General features: G+C 40.8%; 1 pseudogene; it reads right to left on the bottom strand.

Moving 5' to 3' along the window:
* Positions 1 to 3,156: 3,156 nt before the first annotated feature.
* LOC138894874 (uncharacterized) lies at positions 3,157 to 8,793 on the bottom strand (annotated as a pseudogene).
* Positions 8,794 to 10,989: the final 2,196 nt, after the last annotated feature.

The following is a 10,989-nucleotide window of genomic DNA, read 5'->3' as shown; positions in this document are numbered from 1 at the left end:
ATTCATACCATAAAATAACAAGCACGAACATAGACGGAAAAGGTCAAGGGACTGAACCAGCTTTGGTTCGAAGTTGATGAGATCCGCTTGCCATGTTTAGGCAAGCGGTATATAGAAGGTTCCAGTACCAGGGGGAAGTAGAATATGGCAAGAAACAACTATGTAATCCCATGTCCGGTGGGATTAGGAGAGAAAATTGGGAGAGGCAGCTAGGGTTTGGACAGAGAGATGAGAGAATCCAAAGGCAGCGGATGGTGGATAATAGTTTAGGGTTTAGGGGAGTTAGGTTAATTAAAAGGGTAGGAGTAATATGGGCCGTTGATCTCAGAGATCAACGACCACGATTAGTTAGGGGTTCTGTGTCGGGTTAGTTTAATTGGTTGGGCTGGGGTTTATTTGGTTTGGGCTCAGGGTATCGGGCTGGTGTAAGGGTGTTGGGTTAAATCCGGAAATAGGGGATTTTAGGGCTAGATTTTAAATACCCACTCTCTAACAAGTAAATAATTTATAAAATAATTAATAAATAACAAAAATATTATTTATGCATGAAAATAATTAAAAATAATTACTTAACATTATAAAAATATAAAAAGTCATTTTGTTTTGTATGAATAATGTAATTATATATGCATATGGGCTATTATTGCAAAATATGCAATTTGGCCCTAAAAATACAAATGTAATTATGATAAATGCATTAAATATATTTAAAACCTCATATTGGTATAAATGATAAGTTTAGATGATTAAATCATCATAAAAATAATTTTTAGGGTAATTATTGGATATTTATATAATAAAAATGCAGAAATAAATTGATTTAAAGTCTTTAAAAATGATGGAAAATTATGAAAAAATACTTGTGTATGCTTGTAAATCAAATGATGATGAATATGCACTATATATATATATATATATATATATATATATATATATGAGGGAAAAATTGGGTATCAACAACTGCCCCTCTTTACTCGGAAAGGATGAAAGAGTTGTCGGATAAAGAAATGATGATCGATTTTGACCGAACGGGGTGATTTTGAAAAACTATAGGCCGGAACCTGGTTTTTGAGCTGCCTACATATCTCTGGTTTTACAGGAATCAGGCCATGTGTTGTTCTGGATTCAACGGTGGAATAAACCGATGGAGTTATTGTAAGAACGGACAAGATATTCTGGATAGGACGATATCAGGATAGTAAACGGATGTATCTGAGAATGGTTATGGATATTTGAATGGTTATCAGATGGAAACGGGTAACAGACGGTGGTTGGTTACGTTTGAAATAATTGCTGGACATGAACGTTGAATGGAAACCAGAGCGAAGATTGCTCAAGTTAAGAGAACGATTACTTCTTGGATCACCTACAAACTCAAAATACGATGCATATAAATACATATAGATTATTGCATAAATTTAATCATGATGCAAATTCCCTCTGGACTAAGGAGATCATCTTTGGACGGTGAGGATGATATCCATAGACCGTGATGTCCCGGGCCATGAATTGTGAGATAGGGGATTCATAGGCCATGAAATGATGTTCTCGGGCTATGAAGATGGTGCCTCCGAACTATGATGCCTTTAAATAATGATGTTCAATATTGAGAGATCCTCAGTCCATGGCATGGAGTCTTCCGGCTATGAGGATGATGCCTTCGAACTATGACGCCTTTCGAAAATTTGGCTATGCTTCAGCCCATGAAATACAAAGACATGATGCTTGAGATGAAACAAGATAGAGCTTACTCTTGTGTAGAACCAAGGGTAGAGCTTATCCCCGAGAGAAGAGAATAATGCAAGGTTTTGAACAGCGCAACATTTGTCGTTATGCAAGGAGAGACAATGCTTAGTCTTGTGCAAGATTAGAGACAATGCTTAGTCTTGTGAAAGGTTGGAGACAATGCTTAGTCTCATACAAGATTGGAGACAATGCTTAGTCTCGTGCATTGGGAAGGCAGAGCTTAGCTTTATACAATTGAGGAGGCAGGGCTTAGCCTCATGCAAAATGGAGACAATGCTTAGTCTCGTGCAATAGGAAAGGCAAAGTTTAGCCTTATGCAATTAAGGAGGCAGGGCTTAGCCTCATACAAGATGGGAGACAATGCTTAGTCTCGTGCGATAGGAAAGGCAAAGCTTAGCCTTATACAATTAAGGAGGCAGGGCTTAGCCTCATGCAAGATGGGAGACAATGCTTAGTCTCATGCAATAGGAAAGGCAGAGCTTAGCCTTGTGCAATTTAGGAGGCAGGGCTTGGCCTCATGCAAGATGGGAGACAATGCTTAGTCTCATGCAATAGGAAAGGCAGAGCTTAGCCTTGTGCAATTAAGGAGGCAGAGCTTAGCCTTGTGCAATTAAGGAGGCAGAGCTTAGCCTCATGCAAAATAGAGACAATGCTTAGTCTGATGCAATAGGAAAGGCAGAGCTTAGCCTTGTGCAATTGAGGAGGCAGGGCTTAGCCTCATGCAAGATAGGAGATAATGCTTAGTCTCATGCAATAGGAAAGGCAGAGCTTAGCCTTGTGCAATTAAGGAGGCAGAGCTTAGCCTTGTGCAATTAAGGAGGCAGAGCTTAGCCTCAAGCAAAATGGAGACAATACTTAGTCTCATGCAATTAATAGATAATAAGTGATAGCAGAGTATTTCTTAGCTGGAGATATGTTTGCGTTCAGTAGCTTTGTTGTTATGAAGATAGTGATTCTAAGGTGCGCACGTACTCGCGGCTATTCCTTGTTCCTGTATCGAAAGGAAAATTGTGAGTTTTACGGGGAGGTCGGTTTGTGCCTCTGCCTGCTTGCTTTGCTTTGCTTTGCATTGAAATCCTGCTCGAGTTACCATGGGTATCATCTAGCTAAAAATAAAGCTTTCCAAAAATTATGTGTGCATAGTTATTTAAAATACAATAATATTAAACATATTAGATGAACCAGTAACTGTGACATTATTAGAGACATTGCGACCTTCTTGCCATAGACGATTTATTCAGACGATTTTCTGGATATTCCGCACACGGTGTCGTTGGCTGAGCTTGCCCCAGAATTTTGAGGATTCTCCTTAAAATTCTACCCCAGTTTTTGATTGTGGGGAAAATGAGAATTTTATTGAATTGTGACCGAACCCACAGGGCTGCCTACGTATCTCCTCTTAAAAAGGAATCAGATCAAGCGTAGTTCAATTACATCAGATGAAGAAATGCGAACATTCTAAACATAATATCTTTTGACTGCGTCTGAATTTATAGGCTTTGGCCAAGCCTCTCCGTCCATTTCTGTGATTCTGAGTGATCCTCCTGTTAGTACTCGGTGAATCATGTAGGGCCCTTGCCAATTGGGCAAAAATTTCCCTTTGGCTTCATCTTGATGCGGGAAGATCCGCTTCAGTACGAGCTGCCCCGGTGCGAACTGTCTAGGTTTGACCCTTTTGTTGAAAGCTCTGGACATACTATTCTGATAGAGTTGACCATGACACACTGCATTCATTCTTTTCCCATCAATGAGAGCTAATTGTTCATAGCGTCTTATTATCCATTCTGCATCACTGAGTTCAGCTTCTTGTATAATTCTTAAAGAAGGAATTTCAACCTTGGTAGGAATGACAGCTTCGGTACTGTTGACCAAAAAATAGGGAGTTGCCCCGGTTGATGTGCGGACTGTGGTCCAGTACCCTAATAAGGCAAATGGTAACCTCTCGTGCCATTGCTTGTGATTGTCTACCATCTTCCTCAGTATTTTCTTGATATTCTTGTTTGCGGCTTCCACGGCTCCATTCATTTGAGGCCCGTATGCTGTGGAATTCTTGTGCTTGATTTTGAAGGTCTCACACATAGTTTTCATTAGGTCACTGTTGATATTGGCTGCGTTGTCAATGATGACGGACTATGGAACCCCGAATCGGCAAACAATATGATCTCTGACAAAATCTGTGACGACTTTCTTTTTTACAGCTTTGTAGGATGCAACTTCGACCCATTTTGTGAAGTAGTCTATGGCCACTAAAATGAACCTGTGCCTGTTTGAAGCGGCAGGCTCGATTGGTCCAATGATGTCCATTCCCCAAGCGACAAAAGGCCAAGGTGCACTCGTTGCATTGAGTTCATTTGGCAGCACCCGTATCATATCTGCGTGTATTTCGCACTAATGACATTTCTGGACATACCTGAGGCAGTCTATTTCCATAGTCATCCAAAAATAACCTGCCCTCAGTATCTTCTTGGCTAAAACGAAATCATTCATGTGTGGTCCGCAAGTTCCAGAGTGTATCTCTTCGAGCAGTTTGGAAGCTTCCTTGGCGTCAACACACCATAATAATCTTAAGTCTAGAGTCCTTCTGTACATGATTCCTCCACTTTGTAAGAAATGGTTGGACAATCTTCGGAGCGTACATTTTTTAGAATGATTTGCATGCTCCGGGTACTCTCCTTTTGCCAAGTACTCCTTGATATCATGGAACCATGGATTCCCATATGCTTCTTCTTCAACATGAGCGCAGTAAATTGGCTGATTATGAATCCTTACCGGAATGGGGTCGATGAGATTCTTGTCTGAATGCTGTATCATGGAGGACAAAGTGGCCAATGCGTTTGCGAACTCATTCTGAATTCTCGGGACATGTCTAAACTCTATCTTCGTGAACCTCATCATCATCTCTTGCACATGATATAGATATGGTAATATCTTGGTATTCTTTGTAGCCCATTCTCCCTGCACCTGATGTACCTGAAGATCTGAATCACCAATTACTAGTAATTCCTGGATATTCATGTCAACGGCCAAATTGAGCCCCAATATGCAAGCCTCATATTCTGCCATATTATTGGTGCACGAAAATATGAGTTTCGCGGATACCGGATAATGTTGACCTATTTCTGACACTAAAATGGCTCCAATACCCACTCCTTTGAAGTTTGTTGCTCCATCGAAAAACATTCTCCACCCGTCGTAGGCTTCGGCGATATCTTCTCCTACAAATGATACTTTTTCAACAGGAAAATACGTTTTTAGTGGTTCGTATTCTCCTCCTACAGGATTTTCCGCAAGATGATCCGCTAATGCTTGTCCCTTAACCGCCTTCTGAGTCACACAGACGATGTTGAATTCACTCAACAATATCTGCCATTTTGCCAGCTTCCCTATGGGTATGGGTTTCTGGAAGATGTACTTCAGAGGATCCATCCTTGATATGAGATATGTGGTATAGGCACAGAAGTAGTGCCTCAGTTTCTGGGCTATCCAGGTCAAAGCACAGCAGGTGCGTTCCAACAAAGAATACCGTGCTTCGTAGGGTGAGAACTTCTTACTCGGATAGTATATGGCATGTTCTTTCCTTCCCGTCTCGTCATGTTGTCCCAAGACACAACCGAAAGCCCCATCTAATACGAAAATATAGAGTAGCAGTGGTCTACCAGGTTCTGGCGGGACCAGGACTGGCGGTGTGGACAAATATTCTTTGATTCTGTCAAAAGCGTCTGCCGGTATATGTATGTTGGGTAACGGGAAATCATTTTTGGGACTTGCTTTGTTTAGGACCCGATAATCGACGCATACTCTGACTTTCCCATCCTTCTTCGGAAGTGGCACGATGTTAGCCAACCAAGTTGGATATTCAACGACTTTGAGAACCTTAGCTTTGATCTGCTTAGTGACTTCTTCTTTGATTTTTAAACTCATATCCGGCTTGAACCTTTTGAGCTTCTGCTTTACCGGCGGACACATTGGGTTGGTAGGTAGTTTATGAGCCACTATGGACGTGCTCAAACCGGTCATATCATCATAGGACCATGAAAAGATATCCTCATATTCCTTCAGGAAACGAGTGTATTCTTCTTTCTCTGATGGTGACAGGTGAATGCTTACACGTGTTTCTTTGACTGTTTCGGAGTCTCCTAGATTAACTATTTCAGTCTCATCCAGAATGGACTTCGGCTTGTTTTCAAAGTTTTTCACTTCTCTGACAATTTCCTCGGGTATTATATCCTCTTTCAGATCCTCCGAATCATTATCCTTATGTTGCGTTATTTCATTACATATCACAGTCGTAAGTTCATCGGGATAGGTAATAATAATGTTGTAGAGAAAAAATGTAAAGAATAATGATAAATACTAAAAAACAATGCATTTAGGTAAATCTTGAAAACGTCAAACAGGTACGACTCGATGACCCGAGCAATTATTTCAAAACAAAACATGCTTAAAACAAAATACTAAAAATGTCTTAAATGCTCATAAAAATTGATTTTAAAATAAATGATGCTAATTGCTAGGCTACCCAGGAACTCGATGGGCCCTTGATGGTACAGCAGTCCAGTTCTTGAGAACATCTCCCTTCTCCACGGTCTGGATAATGAGGCCTTCCTCCTCCTCCTCCTCAACTATCGCACTGCAATCCATGTCATCATCATCCAGAAATAGATTCCTTATACCGGCTAGAACTTCATCTTCTTTAGACTCCCACATCATGTCAGCTTGATGAAATGTCTGGCTCAAATGTGGTGTTGGTTTCTCTAGAGGGTAATAAGGACCACGCCATGGTGGCGACCAATTCTAATACTCGTGCCAGGTGTATTCATACCCAAGCCCAAAAGTTGTGCCGTGATGCTTTAGCTATATTGGTTTGGTGATCCCCTGGAGATTCTTACCGAGACCTTTGCCAGGCTTATACCCTGTCCATGCCAATATTCCTTCTATCTTACTGCTCCACCATTTGTCCTTTTCAATTGCGTTGACGCGCTGGATGTGATGGTATGTTTCTCCACCCAACTTCCTTCTATTCTCGATGACCGGAATAGTTTGACTAGTGTAAATGGGATTACTTTCGTCCCTATGGATGATCACTTCCTGATGGTTCTACTCAAACTTCACGACCTGATGTAGAGTAGAAGCTACGGCCCCAGCGGCATGTATCCAAGGTCGTCCCAACAATAGGTTGTAGGTAGCAGATATGTCAAACACTTGAAACTCAATATTAAACCAGGTTGGGCCTCTCTGTAGGCTGAGGTTGGTTTCCTTAATTGTGGCCCTTTGAGACCCATCAAATGATTTCACATTCATACTTCCTGCTCGTATCTCGTGCAGGCCTTTACCCAATTTTTTCAGAGTAGTTAGTGGACATATGTTAAGACTCAAACCCCCATCTATCAGGACTCTGACAATGAACTTATCCTTAAACTGCACTGTGATATGCAGTGCCCTATTGTGACTTAGTCCTTCTGGTGGTAGCTCGTCTTTATGAAAAGTGATCTTGTGGCTTTTCAACACTTGTCCTTTTATATTGGCCATCTCTCCACTGGTAATGTTGTTGGGTACATAAGCCTCATTCAACACTTTCATCAACGCATTCCTGTGTGCCTCAGAATTCTGCAGTAGTGATATAATGGATATCTGAGCAGGGATTTTGTTCAAATGATCAACCACAGAATACTCCCTTGCTTGCACCTTTCTCCAAAGATCATCCGGGGCGGTTTCAATGATGGGATGCCTGGAAGCGGCTTCTTTACTTATTCCCCCCAAATGCTCGAGCGTGTAAACCCTACCAGTTCTGGTCATACCTTGTGCTGCACCAGTTTCTTCCATTTTCACTTTTTCTTTCCTTCTTGCTTCTGTAGCATAATCTCGTGGTATAACATTAGATTTATAAGACGGTGTAGGTGTTACCATCACGGTGAAGGGTGTTGTTACTTCAACCTCAAACGGAGTTGGTGCAACTACCTCAACTTCAATTGGTGCCTGAGTTTGTACCATGATAGGTGTGAGAGTGACTGGAGATGTTTCAGGATTATCCCCTTCTCGAATGAGTCCAATTGACCCCTCTAAGTCCCATTTTTCATCGGTCTCTATCATGTTTACCCCTCTGCCCATGTGATCCGGGAGAGGATTGTTACTGACATTGGGTGCAGCCTCCTTTGTCTGTATGACTTTGGTGTCAATTAGTGTCTGAATCTTATTATTCAGAGTACGATACTCATCAATAGTATGACCTTTCATGCCTGAGTGATAGGTACATGTCTTATTTGGATTGACCCATTGAGAGGAAATTTCCATGGCGACAGTGGGAATGGGAGTGATATAACCAGCAACCTTCAGTCTCTCGTACTGTTGGTCTATAGGTTCAGCAATTAGGGTGTATTGTCTAGGTGGTCTGCGGTCAAATTTTGGTCTAGGTTTTTGGTAGTTTTGGCGGGCTGGTGGTGAGTGGTAGTATACGGGTTGGGTGTTATAGGTATGGTAAGCGGTGGCAAGTTGTTGGTATCTGGGAAGTGAAAGCTGGTATATGGGTGAGTGAGTGTGGATCCTTTCTCCTTGTATCGGGAATATCAGCATCCCTAGAAAACAGACAATGAATACAAAAACCCGGCGGTGAGTCCAACCCAAAGAAGTGATGGCAAATTCATCATGGTAAAGGTGATATGACTTGCTATGACCATAAAGCTCGTAAAGGAAGTCGAATGGTATGTAAGATTTCTTCAGACAGACTAACTCATCATTTTTCCTGAAACCCATCAATTTTAGGAAACCTCGAAAATTACGGTTTTCTGGTACCAACAAGCCAGGGCTATCCCATGGGAGCCCAGAGAAGCCTCCTATTTCCTCTAGAAGGGGAGCCATTTCTATATCACCAAAATGGAAGACGGCCCTCTTCTCATCCCAGAACATGGTGGCAACCTCAATTAACACATTGTTCGGCTGAATATCTAACAAATAAGGTAAATTCCTGAGAACTCTTTTCACATGGTTTTTGTCGCTCGGTGAGAGATTTTCCCACCAATCTAACAACAAAGGTGGGATACTTCGAACCATACCGAACCTGGGGACTTCGTGCCTCATTTCTGCAAAACAAATAAAGTTAGCTATTTCCCCTCCGGATTCGACTATTTACACATTAATGATTAGCATATCGGCACGTTTTCTCCAAATAATGTACATATCATGATCGTACCCATTGAGATTTAAGGAAATCCCGGCGGGCTTTGGACAAGGCTTGCCTTAAAGAGTTATTACGCGGACAACGTTCTAACACATACTAGGTTTAGACATGATGAATGCACAATTAATATAAGAGTGGGGGTTTCTAGAAGAGTCTAGACCGGTACCCTCAAGTACACAACTTGAGAAGGGAAGGCACAGAACCGTCAATTGCGCCGCTGATCGACTAGTTTTACCGCAAATAAGCCTTTTCAAATTTAAAAGGGTGATTTAGGAAGAGCACGGACACTCATCAAGTGCCGCTATGGTATTAATTACGCACGAGTGTAATATGATGTGGAGCATGCTTTATGTAAAGATAAAATAACACGTTGTCAAGTATTTTGCATGATGAAGACAATAAACGCAGTATTAAATAGAGCGTAAAGACATAAAAAGAAAGGAAAACAAGGAAGAAGTTAGTTCGCCCAATGTGAAAGAATTTCAATAAAGCAACAAAAGGGTAGGGATGGGGAAAGACATGATATAGCAAAATTTTAAAAAAAGATTCGGAGCAAGTGAACATAACTAGAAAATAAAGGGAAAACGCATATTGTAACCAAATTAGGCAAAGATTTGCATATTAATATGAATTCACATAAAGGGAAAATAGGAAAAAGGATGTGCATGTAGCAATAAAAGGGAAACGAGAGCGGGATATTCTTGTAACAATAAAGAACAACGAAACGCATTCATCAAAGAAGACTAATTCATATAGACCAAGTTCGCTATGGTAAGAGCCTAAAAATCTCCCCAGCAGAGTCGCCATGGTGTCGTGTCCCTTTTTCTCGTGAAATAGGGTTTCGACATGTGACAACTCTTTTAAGGAAGGGTGTTAAAAGAGAGAGTCACCACCTAACGGATTTAAGGTGCGTTAGGGCACCTATTTGCAGATAACTCTGGTTTAACCAGTTTGCGTCACCAAAGATCGGGTAAGGGCTCAAATTACCTCGAGGAGAAAGTGTTAGGCACTTCTCGAGGTCCACAATGGTGGGTCCCAACCGAACTCGAATTATATGAATTAGTCTAAGCAAAAGAGAAAAGACAAAATTGGGCAAATAAATAAAATGATTGATTTTCAAACAAAAGAGGGGTCCTAAGTTTTTTAGCCTAAAGGATCACCCCGTGAAACATAAATAATACTTCGTAACTCTCTCGAAATGGGGTGTTACTCATATTATTCAGCGAGCACAAACTATCATCTCCTGCTACCCGATTACTATTTTTAAGTTGTTTAGCTAAAGCGAACTAGTTAATTCTAAATCGTATCCTATGCGTGCACTACCCGTCCCGTGCCTATGGTCCAGGAGGCATTTGGACCTCTATCTCGGGTGGTTCTAGATGTAACTTAGGTTGCTCAAAATTGAGAAAAACTAGGCGACATACAAAACAATTTGGACTTTCATGTATAAGCAAATAAGGGCTCAAGTTGGCCTCCGCATTTCGACAACAAATGCACGCAAACTAATTGCCACTGACAGTTGCATATTTTAAATAAGTTAAGGTTGCAGAATCCTATAGGCATGATCTCTATGTGATTCTGAATTTTAATAAGCAGGCAGTTCGTATGTTAAAAGCCACTTCCCTTAATATGATTTCTGAAGCCTACATAGTTTCATACTGATTACAAATATAAGAGATTAAAACATATAGGCATCATGTCTAGGTGATTCACGCAGTAACTAACAATGGCAATCACAGGAATATGTTCAAAATTGCTTAATCGAGTCATATAGGCATGGTTCCTAATAATGATAATTAGCACAGTGTTGAAAACTCTTAAAAGAAACGAGCAGGATAATAATTAAGACTGATTTTAGACCTATAGGCAGAATTTCTATAGTCATAATTGAAACTGATTTTAGATCCTATAGGCATGGCATCTAAATTTGTAGATTAGGCAGTGTGTAAACAGAATCCTATGCGCACATTGAGATATTAATCATTCAATATCCTATAGGCATTGTTTCTAACAGGTAAAAACAGAGCACATTTGAACCAAATAGAGAACCTATCGGCAGGATTACTGAT

This window comes from Nicotiana tomentosiformis, chromosome 6, assembly GCF_000390325.3.
Source record: "Nicotiana tomentosiformis chromosome 6, ASM39032v3, whole genome shotgun sequence".
Classification (NCBI taxonomy): domain Eukaryota; kingdom Viridiplantae; phylum Streptophyta; class Magnoliopsida; order Solanales; family Solanaceae; genus Nicotiana; species Nicotiana tomentosiformis.
The sequence above is the reverse complement of the archived record's forward strand: the minus strand, read 5'-3'. Positions and strand labels throughout refer to the sequence as shown.